Source organism: Canis aureus, chromosome 2 (assembly GCF_053574225.1).
Source record: "Canis aureus isolate CA01 chromosome 2, VMU_Caureus_v.1.0, whole genome shotgun sequence".
Lineage (NCBI taxonomy): Eukaryota > Metazoa > Chordata > Mammalia > Carnivora > Canidae > Canis > Canis aureus.
The window spans coordinates 23111398-23128391 of record NC_135612.1 but is presented as its reverse complement, the minus strand read 5'-3'; the positions used below and the strand labels follow the sequence as shown (position 1 = coordinate 23128391).

The 16994-nt window shown below is 35.0% G+C and overlaps 1 long non-coding RNA gene across 2 annotated transcripts in view; it reads left to right on the top strand.

Annotated features, from left to right (window-relative positions):
- Window positions 1-13746, top strand: part of LOC144294226 (uncharacterized) — a 203537-nt gene extending 189791 nt beyond the window's left edge. Inside the window, exons 5-7 of one of the 2 annotated variants that reach the window (XR_013361689.1) lie at window positions 1820-1913; window positions 2650-2753; window positions 13593-13746. This is a non-coding gene — a long non-coding RNA (uncharacterized LOC144294226). Of the gene's footprint in view, window positions 1-1819; window positions 1914-2649; window positions 2754-5317; window positions 5492-13592 lie in introns of those variants that run through there. The other variant, XR_013361688.1, reaches the window with a different exon arrangement.
- The last annotated feature ends 3248 nt before the right edge of the window (window positions 13747-16994 follow it).

The following is a 16994-nucleotide window of genomic DNA, read 5'->3' as shown; positions in this document are numbered from 1 at the left end:
GATGTGTATGCTTACCTCTGGGACAAAGGGCCCTAGCATATGCAGGATTCTCTTATCACTAAGGTCAAAGGCAGTAAGACCAGACTGGGGTCCCACTGGGGCTCCAGCTCAAGCTTGTGGGGTCCAGCCTGACCTTCATCTTCCCCATCTTGCATCCATCTTCCTTTCCTGACTGTCTGCCCTGCGGACTCTGAGCTCTGGCAGACAGAGACAACAGGAAGATCAATTTCCTGTAACAAATGCATTTATACATATGTATGTTTATATCTCCCATTGGTTGTGCTTCTCTGGTTGAACCCTGAATGATATGGTATATGTGTTATGTGTTCTCATAACCACCTTGTGAAATAATTTCCTGTATTATCCCCATTTGGGAGATGAGGAAATGGCACTAGAGGTCAAAAAAACCTGCCTAAGATTGCATGGCAAGTAAGTAATGCAGACAGAGTCAGAACCAGTCATATAAGCCTTATTTAAAAAAAAAAAAAAAAAAAAAAAAAGGAAGGAAAAAATTGACATTTGGCACAGTAACCCATATAAGTATATAAAACTGCTGATACACAGTAGGTACTCTCAAGATGTCATTTTTCCCTGTTTAGGTGACTTTCCACAGCAAATGTCTCAACCAACAGTACAAGAATCCTTATGAACTGTACAGAGCATGTATCCACTAAACTTGCACATAATGAACAGGAAACACAGTCAATGTTTTGGTTTTGTTATCATTGTACTGTTCTCTCAAGGTGAACCAGAAATGAATGATTAATCACCTGCTTATATTTGGCTTTATTTATGAAATCTCACCTAATCCATAATTTATTGTTCTCTGGAAAAAGTAACTCAGGCACTGAAAATGTGATGTTCCTTCCTTCCAGAAAGGAAGAGAATATGTGCTTGACTTTTTGGAGATAATGGGGTAGGGGATAGAGGTGAATTTGACACTGAATATGAGACTGCCTAATCCGAAGTAGCAGAGAGACAGCAGTAAAATTTCGGGGGCTTTGTTTTTACACATTCAAACACAAAAGACTCCTTTCAGCTAACGTATAAAATAATTTTCAAAGAAGTAGACTGTTATCCATTAACTAGCAGTGGCAGCACTGTTTTTACTTGTTTTGTTTTTTCTTTATTATTATTATTATTATTATTATTATTATTATTATTTATTTTTTTGCTATTTCAAATTAGAATGTAACTTGCCTAGAAACAATGGAAATAAAATACCTGGAATTTCTAATATGGCCGCTGACTACAACTGTTCTCATGTTGCATCACATTGATTTTTTTTAGGCCAATTTAACAAGGATAAGTTTGTGGCATTTTTTTCCTCATTCTTTTTGTTTGTTTCTTATTTCATTGTCAAATAATTATTTAAAATAAAGAAATTATGGGTGTTTTTCCCTGATTGGGGGCAAGTAAGTAGTATCATATTTGGCATATTGTACAGAAAAAAAAAGCTGAGAGAGAAGGCAGACGCATGGGATATAATCTAAATTTCTCATAATACTGGATAGGAAAAAGGGTTTCACACACTAGAGCAACTAAATGTTAATGTTAATATTAATGTTAAATTTGGTTCCATGATCTCTGTCCAGAGACCCTCCTCCGTCAAGGGTAAGATGAGACTGGCCATGCAGCATTTTCCCCAGAGAATCCTCCTAATGTGCTAATGGACAGAGAATCAAGAGGAATGGGTTTAGGAGAGAAAAGAAAGAAAAAGTGAGGGAGGGTATATACTAAAAAGGGAAGTTCACTGGAGACATTTATTCAGACTCTATTTTAAGAAATCTATTCAGTCTCTTGTCTATTTCTGTGTCAGACTGCTGGCCATAGTGAGACCTAAACCCAAGTCTGAAGCTACCTGTGAAAATGATGGCTGTCCTACTGGAAAGATCAGGACAATAAAATCTATGGTACTTGTTTTTACTATTTCCTACTCGTAACAACCGAATCTTGCCCTAACTTCACAAATCCCACTCTCACATCTTCAACCCACTGTTTCTGGGAATGGGTTTTAGTGGAAAGGGTCTTATTTGCCTTATAAGATACTGTGTCCCCAGAGCCTGGCACATGGTAAGAATAATTATTTACTAACTTAATGAGTTATTTTTTATTAATGAATGATTGAGTTAATCAATCAAAGGAAAGAGAAAGAGTTTATTTTATTACTTGTTTGTTTTAGAAAGGGTTGATCTACATTTAACTTTGCCTCTAGCTTCATCTTTTTTGTTTTTTTCCAAATTAAATACCTGGTTTCACACTTCCACTATCACCCTAAAAGGACACACCTTAGAAATTGTTTTCAGCTACTGGAAACCATTGCAGGTTAACACTAAGCAGTGGCAGATCCACACTGTATCTAATGATACGTGAAGGTGATGAAAGTGTTGTCTATTTTAACAATGATGATAGCATATTCTACTCTTATAAAGAAAAAAAAAGAGAATTTCTTTGAATTAAAAAACATGCCTACTTTTCTCATTAAAAGGCTTAAGACTAAAACAATAATCTGCAAAAAGAAGACAATAATGGTTTCTTTCCAATGATTTCGGCAGTTGTCAGTGGGCTTAAATATATATTTCCATTCTGTGCTATATGAACATCCAATATTTTAATTGTATTTTTTTCCAAATTAACTTTTGTCCCCAGATTTGCAACCACAAGTCTGTGAGATGCTATCTCTCAGAATAGCATGCCTAAATGCCACCTGTAAAAACAGCAGGAAAGCAATATAGTGAGGAACAAAACAGCAGGTAAGATACGGTTTGTGTAAGTGCCAGCTACATATTTGTTAAAGCTAATGAGGTGTAAAAGGTAATGCGACTTATCTTCATCTTGTCCAGAATCTGGAGGCACGCTGAGAAGTCAGTCCCAAGAGAGAGAATGGAAAATTGCCTAGATTGAGTAAAATCAGTGGCCAAGAGGAAATAATGACATTTATTTCTTGAATTTACAATAACAAAGTGCCAAGTTAATAGAGAATGTGTTGGTTTATACAAGCTTTTAGCGATGTCCATTGCCAAATGTGATAAGGGAGCAGTTTATTCTTTTAAATTTTATTGTAATGCCTATTAATGCTGAAGAGAGATCTGGATGGATGTGGGACGTTTCTCTTTGAAGCTGGGCAGTGAGGAGTGCATTGTGGTGAGTTCCATCTTCAGGAATTAAAGTGCCAAAGTAAAATGAGGTCCTATTTCATTTCTTATCATCAGCTAAATCAGGAGATGTTTTGAAATCAAGTCCTAAATACTTTCTATCTTCAGTTGGTAATATAAAAAAAATCTCTCCTCCTCTCCAATAAGATACATCTATGTTTACTCCTCATAAAATCATACTATATTAATATGTATTAGGGTAACAGAGACAATACTAAAAAAGAATTGTTTGAACTTTGTGGTTCAAGTTTATAATTCCCTGCATCAACTACTCACTTTTGGGAATTTCATAAAAGTGTCCTAAAGGGAAAATGGTTTGAAAATGCAGACCTCAATCGATAGACTTTTTTTAAATCATTTTCCTACCTCATGATTCTCAAATTTTAGCATACACTTAGACCATGGAAGTCGTTTGTATATACAAAACCATGTGTACTTTGAATGATTTGAAATGCTTTATTTTGGCCCCATATGCAGACCTTTCAGCCTAACTGCATCTATAAAGCTGCCTACTCTGTATGATCTGAGAACAAAAATTTAAGAATTTTATAAAATCTCTAAAGCTTTATAATTCTTTTTCATCTTTGCAATCTTAAAAATTATGCAGTTTGCTTGCATAATTGTAAGCAATACCTAGGAAACCAAAATCTGTATGGCAGGCCATCGAAAAGTACAGCTGGAATTCTGTGACATTAGCTGAAGGAACACAGGTAGACTTTCTTTTACAAGGAAGTCTCAGCACTGTTGTTAGGACCTTTCAAATGACTGAAACAATTCTCTCACCTACCCAGATTACCTATTATAATCTGTTACTAAGCCAATTGATTATAGATATTAATCACTTCTACAAAATATCTTTACAGCAACACCTAGATTAGCATTTGACAGATGAGTGGAGATTACAATCTAGTCAAAGTGACACATGAACCTAACCAATGCAACTATTATTTCCTTCAACAACAGAATAAATTATATTTTTTCCAAGGAGCAACTAAATGATATGGATGAATTACATTACAGAGCATGTAGGATGAAAACCACGTTTTGTTTTTCCCCAGATTTGTTTGCGATAATCATTTGTTCTTTGGAGGACCATGGATTGTGCATGCATTTTTAAGTTTTAATTTGTATTACGGAAAATTTCAATCATACACCATAATGCAGGAGATAACACAATGAAGGCCAATGTACCCATAATCCAACTTCAGCAATTATCAACATCCTGTTAGTCTAAAATACATTCATACAGATGTACTCCTGCCTGGATAGGATTCTCAATCTATGAAATGTATTGGTTTCATCTAGTTGAGGGAACAGCAGCTTTTGTTTTTCATTTCAACCCTTATGAGTAAAAAGATGTCCTGGATAACCTGCATTATTGTTTTGTTTCTCTTTTAACTTTTTTTCCCCTGGTGAATCTAGTTGAATTTTATGACATCACCACTTACTGAATATATGTAACTTTCCTATCTAATCATAGCTTATTTTTTAAATGCCAGAAAAAGACAATAGTGAGCAATAAGAAACCTTGAATTTTATGACATCACCACTTACTGAACATATATGTAATTTTCCTATCTAATCATAGCTTATTTTTTAAAATGCCAGAAAAAGACAATAGTGAGCAATAAGAAACCTAGGTAGGTAGTAGATTAAAGATTCATCTTAATATTTTTAATGATGTAATTTAAAGGGATATGAAAATAGTCTTTTAGTAATATAACAAAAACAAAGTTAGTGTTTGAAATGGGATTGAAAAGTAAGGTAGGGGAGAAGACAAGAAATATACTTATTTATCCTTTCTTAAGTTTTCAGGCTACAGCACAGTGGATAAAATGGTGGAATGCCACATTGCGTTTAGTCAGTGCTGTATTACTTTAATGTAAAACTCATGCTCAATTGCCATTTTCCCTCTGAAGGTTTAAATGAGCCAATGGATTTTGAAAAATGTCTTGGCAGCTGAAGTCTAACAAAATTATGGTGTTAACAGCAGTTGAGATCTCTCTATTTTGTACCAGAAATAGGTATGCTAGAGTCCATGGGGAAGGGAGGGAAGGCTCCTTAAAATTATTTAGTAACAGAAGTGAATGCCACATGATTATTATCCTTGTCTTAGGGAAATATGCATGATAATGTATTCATTATTGATTCTTTCTCTGTAGGACTCCTGCTTTGGCTCATTGCTCATTTTAAATGGCTCAGTAAGTCACAAGAGTTGTCAGTGCTTCCTCACTTAGCTTTACATCATTTGTTTACAGCATCTGCTCAACAATAGCCTGCTTTATGGATGAGGTCCTATAGATTGTGAGGATTTAATGCATAATGCAGGTGTATATTAAATCTGTTACACATATGTCATGGCCACAGTGGAATTGTTTGGAGACAACTGTAGATAACCCTGCATTATTTTATTTTGTATCCCAAAGGCTTAGCATGGTGCCTAGAACATAGTATGCACTCTATGAATGCTTGTTGAATGATGAATGTGCAAATGAATGAATTCATTAAAAATACAGGGGAAAAAACTTAACTGATTTTCAAACAAAATTGCACAGTGGCATATACTGTTGTCCTCTGCCTGCAATTCTAAATAATTTACCTAATTAAACCTCCTCTTCAAGGACTAGCTTGATCCTCATATCCTTCATAAGCCTTACCCAGTCACTTTATCAAATGTTATGATAACCTTTGACTAATAAGCTGGCACTTTCTAATAACTTAGTTGGAGAAAGAAAATAAACAGATGATACTCTAAATAATCATGTATAAATAGAAAAATAAGATCAATATAGTATCAGGTTTGTACTGTGTTTTACTCTTTAAAACTACACTGTTAGTGTTTGGATTCACATGCATTAAAGTTAAGTAAATCACATGAGTAGCAGTCTGTCCTCAAGCACCTTGTAAACAGGATACACAGCAGATTTTCATCATAATGCAAGTCTGTCTGAAATATGAAATTTCAAAATACCCCATTTAAAATTTTTCTCAGTTGTAGAAGGACTCTTATTTCAATTAACTATTTTTCTATGCAATGAACATACACTTGAAAGGGAAAAAATATTGAGTAGAAGGAGGTTAGCGTTTTTTCATCAACTCATATCATCTAGGACAATCTGAAGTATTGATACCATTTTTTTCACCTGAAGGCTAAGACTAGAATGATAGCAATCATTTTTTGCAAAAACAAAATAAAAGTCATATCAATATAAATATTTAGATTTTTAGAAATAGAGTAATTATTAGTTGTCTCACTATTCCTCCAAAATTGTTGAGCTAAAATCTCGTATTAATTACTTCTAAAAACTGTCTACCTCTTTGGTAAGGTTGAAATATGTTGTCCGAATTATGAATTAATCCAAGAAAATCTCAATGGAAGAGTAAAAGATGCTACATTCATTAATCCATTCAATCCACAAATACTGATATGCTAATTGTTGGGTTTAAATAGCATTTATTTCTTCTCCACTGCCTTTCCACCAGACCCTCTTCCTGGACCTTACCTGGCTGGGCCCCAGGGAAGAGGAACCACTGACTAAGCACCGGAGGGGGTAGCAAGGCCTCCACAAAAACTGGGGTTTGCTTCTGAGGTGGCTGGAGCCAGACTTCTGTGGACAAGTCAGAAATTAGGGCCTCTGGGTCTCAGGGCACCTGGACCTCTTCCCCCAGGATTCCCTGGCCCTGACCAGTGGAATGCATGAGATCCTGTGAAATGTGCTTGTTTGGAAGTGTAGATGGTCTTCCAGAGGAATGGCATTGCTTCCCATCAGATCCCACTGTTCTGTGAACCACTCCTGAGGCTTACTGAGTGCATCCTAGCCAATCCTTCCCCTGCTCCTCCATCAAGATCCAAACTTACTCTCCCCACACTCCTGAAGCCACATATCCTATGTTAAGAACTTGAAACCCTACATTCGACCCACTACCTGGACGACGCCTTGAGGGGCAGAGGGCTTCACCCATGGTGCCTCCCTAACCTCAGGAAAAACAAAAAAAAAAAAAAAAGGAAAGGAAAGAAAAGTGGATAGTAGATATTGAGGTGTGGGATGGGGGTGAACAGGGTAAGGAGGGGGGATTGCGCCTTTGCTATCCAGCCCCACAAATAGGTCAAGGAATCAGAACTGTGGTGTGCAGTAATAACAGGCTCTTCATGCTGGGGCAGGATGGCAGCTCTGGTCTGGGTCTGAGGCATTATCTCCGCCATTTGATGGCAAAGAGAACCTGGTGGATTTGGCACAGATGGAGGGAAGTCTCTGGTGTTGGTCAGGTATCAAAGTTATTAAGGTGCATTTCAAACCCAAGGGCTCCAAAAAGTGGCACATCTTTCCAGGCAACAAGTCCCCTTGATGTTTCCATTGGTAAATAAGGTTAAGCACCCAGAACTTTAGGACCTGCAGTAAAATATTACCTAGAGTGACTTCTACAATGATAGTGCTAAACAAAGTTGCAAGTTTGAAGATATTCATTTAATGAGATGACTTATAAGAGGGATCATTACTGAAGCTTTCATGAGGTCCTGCAGATTTTATTTTCTTTAAGATTTTATTTATTTATTCATAAGAGACACAGAGAGGCAGAGACTCAGGCAGAGGGAGAAGCAGGCTCCATGCAGGGAGCCCGATGTGGGACTTGATCCCGGGGTCTCCAGGATCACGCCCTGGGCTGAAGGCAAGTGCTCAACTGCTGAGCCACTCAGGCATCCCAAGATGCCACGGATTTTGGAATTGCCATATGAGTTTGAACTGGATTGTTCCTTGAGAAATCCCAAATGCACTTGCTTTACAAAACCAATGAGATCATAAAAATACAAGTCTCCTAAACTTCTTCCATTTCTAAGTTCTCTCGATTCACCCTCATCATCGCCACTTTTTATCTTTTGGTCCCACTACCTTTTAGGCAGTTGTTATTCTTTGCTACATGGATCTGGTCATTGGAGTTCAGGGGCAAAGTGAAGACATAGCTTTTCCTGTGTATAGATCCTGTAGGCTTTAGGAGAAAGAAAAGCCAGATGGGATAAAAGAAAGGTTTGGTTATGATGCAACTTCAGAGTGAGAGAATTAAAGTCTATAGGACCTACACACTCTTCTCTTGCTAATTCTGACAGTGCCCATCCTTCATAGCATCATCATGATTACAGAACCTGTGACATTTGTTCTTCCACATTTGGTATTGACCAGGTCTTCAGGAGCTAGAAGGCTAAGATATCCATCTAAGGAAGGAAGTAAAGAAAGAAAGATTGGAAGAAAGTCCCATCCTGCTAAAGACAGAGGAAATATTGAAAAGAGAACTTTGGGATAGTTAGTACTTAACTACAGTAAATTTATTATGTATGAAAGAGCAGATGAACTAAAAAAAATCGCAAGTGGGCCACGATAGCCTCCTTTCTTTCTCCGTTTATAGCATTTTTTGAAGGAAGCTTTTTTTTTTTTTTTTTAATTTACTTATTAACACAGAGGAGCAGTACAGTTGAGCCATTGCAAAAGTGGCTATGTTTTTATACAGGTGGGTGATCTGGTTGGGAAGCTTTGGCAGAATCTGCATGGTTAGTCTCCCTGGGTGCACTTGTCTGGATCAGGGATTCAAATAAAGATGTAAAGATTAGGACATGCTGAACAAATACTTAGTCTCCAGCTAGATGTCTCCAAAGAGCTTGGTGGATGACTGGGCTGTATGACTTCCTAAAGGGTCATGGCCCCATCACAATGAACCAATTAAACAAAGAAGCTTCATTTTCCTTATATACATAGAAACTGATAATTTAGTTTTGTTATAACTGTACTTAGCATCTCATTAGGTGAGTGAAACATGTACTTCTAAAGCATAGCAAGATAATATTGAGAAAAAGTAAATATGCTGCCCTCCCCCTTTTGTTGATGCTTATGTAAGTCAGGGGGAGAGAAGGAAGGCTGAGGGGTAGTTAAATCTCATACCAGTAATAAGACTTTTAGAACAATCCACATAGAAAATTTTTCATTCTCCATTAATAGCTCAGTGACACAGGTCTTGGGGATAAAACAGGAGCTTAAGAGAGAAAGGGTCTAGATGTTGATTAATGAGGAAGCTGTCTGAAATGGACAACAGATTTCATCTGGAAGTGAGTTTTATCTTTATCTTTAGAACTAATTGCCAAAAAAAAAAAAAAAAAAAAAAGAACTAATTGCCAAATTTCTTTCTAGAAATATAGAGGTGCTAGTAACGGTGAATTTATATTCTATCTCTTAATCAATAAAACTTAAACAAAAGGGGTAGATAAAGTAGGTTGACTTTTTCTGCTAGATTGCAGATAAAGACTGAAAGGAGAATAAACAGGTGAAAGTACAAGCAACAGAAATAAATCATGTCATATCTAATTAGTGCAAGTTACTAATTAAAAATAGAACCAGTGATAGAATAAAAGCAGCACCTTTCTTTGTATATCTGTAAAACAGTATAATAAAAATAGCTTTGGGGAGGATTAGTAATTAGAAAGTTTAGTGGTACACAGTTTTCAAAATATCTGCATTTTGAAAAATAATTTCAAAATAACAAGGACTGAGAGATGCTTATTTCTAATTATTAACACTCTGTTAGTTCAGAGAATAATGATAAATATAGTAAATTCCCATGTTAATAGAGATGACTTCTGTAGGTTAGAATTTTGATTGACACCAAAACTCAAAAAGTATATTTTAGTATTCAATTTCATAAAATACTGTGGAAGCATCATTATAAATTCTTTACTACAATTTAGTTATTGCTTTTAATAGCATTCAAGGCTATCATTATTGCTATTTCCTTAGAAATCAAGGTGTATAAAACTTAAAAAAAAAAGATGTAAAAGTAATTGGGCTGCAATATCTGTCACCCCATGGATCTGCAGGGTTATATTGGCTGATCTGGCACGCTAGGCTGGTGTCCCCTCCCCCACACCACTCCATGTGCATCTTTCCCAAAGCTGCATGCTCAGGTGAAGGGGACGACATTTCTGTGTTAGAGGAAGACAATTCTTTGGTCAAGGGTACATGAGTACCTATGCTCCCTTGCTAGAACCTTCAAACAACCTCTTGAGGTCCATTTATAGGAGAATGTAGGATACTCAAGCTTCTGAGACTCCATACACATCCAAATGAGGCACTGCATGTGGCAGTCTGACATTCTTTAAACTTAATAATAATAAAATAAGTATTAAAAAAATGTTTAAAGATGGTCTGAACTGCAAGTCCTGGGACGAGTCCCGTTTTCCAGCTTTCACTTGAACTGAACAACACAAAAGCAACATATCACAGTGCTGACTTATAAGGTGTATATTCTCTTTCTTTTATGCCTTTGAAATGGAAATTCTAGTACAGTTATATTTGGAATTGAAACCAACACATAGGGACGCCTGGGTGACTCAGCGGTTGAGCATCTGCCTTGGGCTCAGGGTGTGATCCCAGAGTCCTGGGATCTAGTCCCACATTGGGCTCCCTGCAGGGAGCCTGCTTCTTTCTCTGCCTGTGTCTCTGCCTCTCTCTGTGCGTCTGTCATGAATAAATTAAAAAAAAAAAAAAAAACACACATAGAAATTATTTGTTTATACACATTATGGTATATTTCAGTCTTTTGAGTAGTCATAAAAGTGGTGTCTTTTGAAATGATTTTTATAGTTGTTTATTTTTCATAGTATAATATAGCTTTATTTGATAAATTTTTTCCCAAGCTCGCCTTAGGGACAACTTTATGTAATATATAATTCTAATTAAAACATCAATAAAACCATGGGTTTCTATTATTAATATTACTATAATAACAAAACTTATTTAAAAAGTGAGAAACAGGCATTTGCTCTTATTTCTTTACTGTGGTTGTTGTGTTGGATGAGTTTTTTGTTAGGTGAGATTTGCGATATCCATGATCCTGAAAATAAACTTACTGCTTTCTCGTCAGTTCTCAGAGAAAATAAGAAGCTCTTTTACTTGTGCAGTGGCAAGAAGACAAATTAAAAGGAGAATAATTAAAAAGGCTGAATCAACAGGAAAATAAAAACAAAAGCAAAATACTTATATTGGAGTAATCAATGTGCATACAATAAAAGTTAGTTTTCAAAAAAATAAAAATAAAAAAAATAAAAGTCAGTTTCCTAGATAAAATGTTTGTTTAGTGAAATCATAGGATGTTTAGGATGGATGAGACCTATTTGATAAGTCTAACTCAACCCATTTATTTTTCATAAATACAAGCCCAAATTTTAATAACTTTCCTTATTTTAAGACTTTCTTCTGCTATAACATAGTTTAACTTTTCATGTGAGGTAATATATTTGAAATATATTATTTTTCTGATAGAGATCCATTATCCAAAATATATAAATAACTCTCACAACTTAATAACAAAAAGACAAATCAATTAAAAAACAGGTAAATAACTAAATAGACTTTTTCCAAAGAAGATGTACCAATACCCAACAAGCATATGAAAAAAATGTTCTACATCATTAGTCATCTGGGACATGCAATTCAAAAGCAATTCAAAACCAGTATGATGGTTATAATCAAGAAATATATTGCTAATGGGAATACAACATGGCTACCATAGCCACTGTGGACATAGTTTGATGGTTCATCAAACAGTCAAACGAAATTACCTTATGACCTCCACAGTTCCATCACTAAATAGGCATACCTCCCCCCAAAAAATTTAACATAGATACATAAGCAAATACATGTACATGCATGCTCATAGCAATACTATTCAAAATAGCCAAAAGGTAGAAACTGTCCAAATATCTATCAATGAGTGAATGGAAAGACAAAATGTGGTATATAATTACAATGAAATATTATTCACCATTAAAAAGAAATGAAGTATGGGGGCATCTGAATTTCTTAGTCAGTTAAGCGATGGACTCTTGATTTCAGCTCAGGTCATAATCTCACTGTCATGAGATCAAGCCCCACATCAGATTCTCTCTGTCCTTTCCTTCTCCCTCTCCCCCTCTCTCTCTAATAAAAATAAAGTAAAATAAAATATCTTTAAAAAGAAATGAAATAGTGATACATGCTACAATGTGGGTTAACCTCAAAAACATTATTCTAAGTAATAAAAGCCAGGCACAAAATGCCATCTAGTGTATGATTACATTTACATGAAACATCCAAAAAAGACAAATCAATAGAGATAAAATACACATTGATGGTTTTTATGGGCTGGGGTGAGTGGGGAAGGAGACAAACTGCTTAATGGCTAGGGGGCTTTGTTTTGGAATGATGGATATATTTTAGAACTAGATAGAGGTGGTCATAATAAGACACTGGAAATGTGCTAATTGTTCCATATTAAATGGTTAATTTTATGTCATGTGAATTTTATCTTAGTAACTTCAATAAATGATACTTCCTCCAAATATTTCATCATAGTTTAAGAGTATATTATCCTGGTATACTTGGTATATACGGCTTCATTCTCTTCTTCATTTTATTGATTATGATCAACACAATTCCTTTTTTTTTTTTTTTTGATCAACACAATTTCTAAGTATTGAGTTAATCTATCTGACTGAAGTGATAATTGACGTGAACACATGACGGTGTACTGAGTCCATTAGACATTACATTTATAAAATGTGTAGAATTGACTCTGGTATTAAAACAGCCTTGTGTCCTAGATTGTAATATCAAAGTGTAATATCAAATGCCTTAAATATTAAAACTCTGAACTAAAGGGCCAATTGGGTTATTCTGTCTATTGTTACAGCCAATTATTTCCGAGACATTAAAACAATTCATCCAGGTATGAGACATAGAGAATTGGGAAAGGAATTATTGAAGAATGTTTCCCATACTCCTCTCCCTTCCCCCCACCCAAATAGGTGATCTCCTGGTTTCAGAGATATGTTGTGATGTTACTTCTGACTAAGAACTAGGAGTGAAGACTTCAACAGAGTACTTTGAACTTCTGTAGTATATGAAAGTAAATATGACCTAGCAGCTTTTTTTTTTTTTTTTTTTTTTAGTTTGATTTTCAGATGCCAAAGAAACAGAGCAACAAACAGTGGAGGGCAATGCCTATTCCTAGCACTTTATCTATCTTCCTTTTCATCTGTGTGCTTTCCTAGGATAACCTTATCCATAACCTTATCCATATCCATTCTCCCTTAATGTGTGGGTGTTCAAGTATCTCACAACTTGTTTTGCAACCTCTATTTCCATGTTGATCTTAGTACCCATACAACTGTCATCTGGACAAATTTGATGGATGTAGCATAGATTATTCTTAGTATATCCAAAAAATTAATTTATCATAGTTCAGTTCCAGTTTTATCTGTAGAGTATGACTGAATATTCCTATCCCCCAAATTTATATGTTGAGATTCTAACCCCTAATGTGATGGTATTAGGAGTTGGAGCTTTCGGGAGGTGATTAGGTCATGAAGGCAAGGACCTCATGAATGGAATTAGTATACTTAATTTTTTTTTAAAGTCTCCAGAGTTCTCTAGCCCCATCTGCCATGTGAGAGACACCAATTGGAAGACTGTGAGCTAGGAAGCAGACTCTTACCAAATGCTGAATCTGCTGACTGTCACCAAACACTGAATCTGCTGAATCTGGAGTTCCTAGCCTTGAAACCTATGAGAAATACATCTTGGTTGTTTAAGCCACCCATTCTGTGGTATTTTTTCTACAGCATCCTGAACAGACTAAAACACTATAGGAGGATTTAGTGCCAAGTATTGCATTAGGTGTTAGTGATACAGCAGTAGACAAAACAGATATAACCCTGAATCACAGACGTCATCTCAATACACACTGTTTCATGAAAATTTGGATGATTTCCAGTTGATCATATCATTATCCTGAAGGCTTTGTATATTTAGTAACTAAAACAGAGTAGTTCCTTAATAAATATACCTAAATAAAATTTTGAATATTTTAAAGAAATAAGGATGACATAAATATTTCAATGTAAATGAGACTATTCAATTGTCTAAACATTTTTAATGCCTACTTTGATTGCCTTTGTGAAATTCTGGAGGTCCCCCAAACCATTCTCACTTCTCCTGCCAGCTGCAAGTTTGGGAATTCCCAAGACCATAGACAGGATTAATTATTCACTAGAAGTACAGATTCAGAAAGGCCATTATACTCATAGTTATGACTGATTACAACAAAAGGATAAGTTGGTATCAGAGAGGAAAGATGCACAAAGGGCAGTCCGGAGACATCAGGACCATAGAGCTTCCAAGTTGTTCTTTCCCAGTGGCACTTGCAGACAGCACTTGTTTTCCCATCAGTGACATGTAGTAATATACACACAGAGTATTCACAATCAGATTCACTTGAGCCTTGGTATCTGGCATTTCATTGGAACTGGGTCACATAGACATGGTTGACTCCTTTTGTGGCTGAACCCAGACTCCATTCCCTCTAGAAGTTGAGCTGATACCATGTGACCAAAGGCCACCCACCATAAATCACATTATTAGCACAGACTATCTGAAATAGACCAAATATGCCACATTCTCTAGGACAGAAGTTCATCATATGACCCAAACTTAACTGCAGAGGTTTGTGGAAAAAGAGAACTTAGGAATTATTGAACAATTTGCCAAACTCTTCCACATAAACAAGGATTCTTTTATCAGATAGGAAACCCCAAGAGATTGGTGGTTACCTCTCAGGAGCTGAAGCTAATGCCCATTCCTCTTTTGGTCAAGTTACACATTCTTACTGTATTTATACAGAAAAAAGCATTGATGACATCATTCATTGTTTTATATTCCTCTGTATCTGATTACTTACAAAAGTATTGCAAATTAAGCTACTACAGAATCCTTTGTGTAACTCGCATTAAATATTAACACAATACATTAATTAGAACACAAAGTAGATAAATATATACATGTATGTTTATATATAATTAAATGTTATATATTTAGAACAAATTAAACTACATAAAATTAAAACCTTCAGTTCTCAATTTAGAAACTAAATTGTTGGTAGATAGATTCATAGAAATTTGAATATCAGGGAAACTTTTTTATCTCTCTAGACATTTGTTCTTAGTAAGTAATAAATGAAAGCTGAAAAAAATCTAGTTTCATGCTTGTCTGCCTTCCAGAGAGCAGGACCTCTTATAATAGTAGCATATTGCACACCGTAGTTCAACTTAGATTTTATTGGAGAAGGAATGTTAAGAACCTTGTCTAACTTGTGTGTATTGGTGTATTAGAAAATGAAGAAATGTAGTTACAACTTCACAGTCCATTGCTCAATTGTTCTGGGATTGTGGAATTGAAAAAACAAAATCAACTTATAGAAAATTTTTCAAAAGTAAGGATGATTAAAAGTAAACTTGGAGACCTTTTTTTTTTTCAAAATAGTCTAATAAATCCTGATGCTGTGTTATTTGTTATAGATTTTGTCACACCTTCTACTACTCTCTTAATGTAGGTTAAAACAACATTACCTTTCAATCTCATGGGAAGTATAAAAATAAAATAAAGGAATGGGAACTATACTCATGCAAATAAAACACTTAGATCTTTACATTTCTCCAAATAGAAAAAAAATAACTAAAAATACATTTTATTTGTCAAAGCTTCTCTTATAATAGGATCAGAGTAGTCTTAAAAGTCTGGTATTTTTTATTTATAAAAATCAACTCATTGATGAGTACACTAGAAATGTCTATTAGTTAAAATTGGAAATGTTATGTATATAAAACAGAACTGGGCAGGGCAGGTGGAGGAAGGGAGAGGGAGAGAGAGAGAGAGAGAATTGTCTATTGGTCTGTCCCTGGTCATTATGTATCAGTAATATTATGAGAAGTCATGTTCTTTAAGAACAATGTTCATCTTTAAACAAAACAAAACCTTCAAATTTCTAAACAGTCATAACTGACAAATATGACAATATAAAACATACAACAAATATTTTCTTATAATTTTTTCTTCCTTGAGAAAATATTTAGTAAGCAAGTTAAATAAACACACACACAAAAAAAGCCACCGTTTCTATGAAGTTACAGAAATTTGGCCAAATTACTTTACAAAGCCTATAGTTTTTTTCTAGGATTTAAAAAGCATCAATTTTATTTATTATTTATTATTTTAAATCATCAATTTTAAATAAAACAACTTTATTTTTATTATTTTAAGAAGGAAGGGAAGAAATTAAGTCAACATTTTTGAAATAAATTAAGTTCATTATGAATCAAATTCACTTGAAAAAAATTAAAAAGAGGAGGAGGGGCAAGATGGTGGAAGAGTAGGGTACCCAAGTCACCTGTCTCCACCAAATTACCTAGAAAAAAATTAAAAAGTAATACTCGACTTACATGTCGTTTCACTATATGGAAAAGAGAAAATGTACTTTCATAAATAATTTAGACACTAGTATTTATGGTGAAGTATACTTTAGACTTCAGCAAGGGTAAGAATATCAACAGCAATACTGAAATAATTTTCAAAGTTCTGAATATAGCCTTAAGCACATAATTTAAATGGAGAGAGTTCATAAGCGGGATCTACAGAGATCAGTCAACTGTTGGCAACTAAAAAGGTGGGGTCTAATTTCATTTCTTTGAAATAAAAGTAATTATATTAGTAACATCTACAATATCAGTTCAGAAGTTTTAGGATTGGGTAAAAATAAGAGAAAATATGAGGTATGCAAAAATTATAACAAGCAATCCTATAGAATGGAAAACTAATATTCATTTAAAGCTTTTGATTCTAGGGACACCTGGGTGGCTCAGCAGTTGAGCATCTGCCTTTGTCTTAGGGCATGATCCCGGAGTCCAGGAGCCTGCTTTTCTTCTGCCTATGTCTCCGCCTCTCTCTCTCTCTCTGTGTCTCTTATGAATAAATAAATAAATAATCT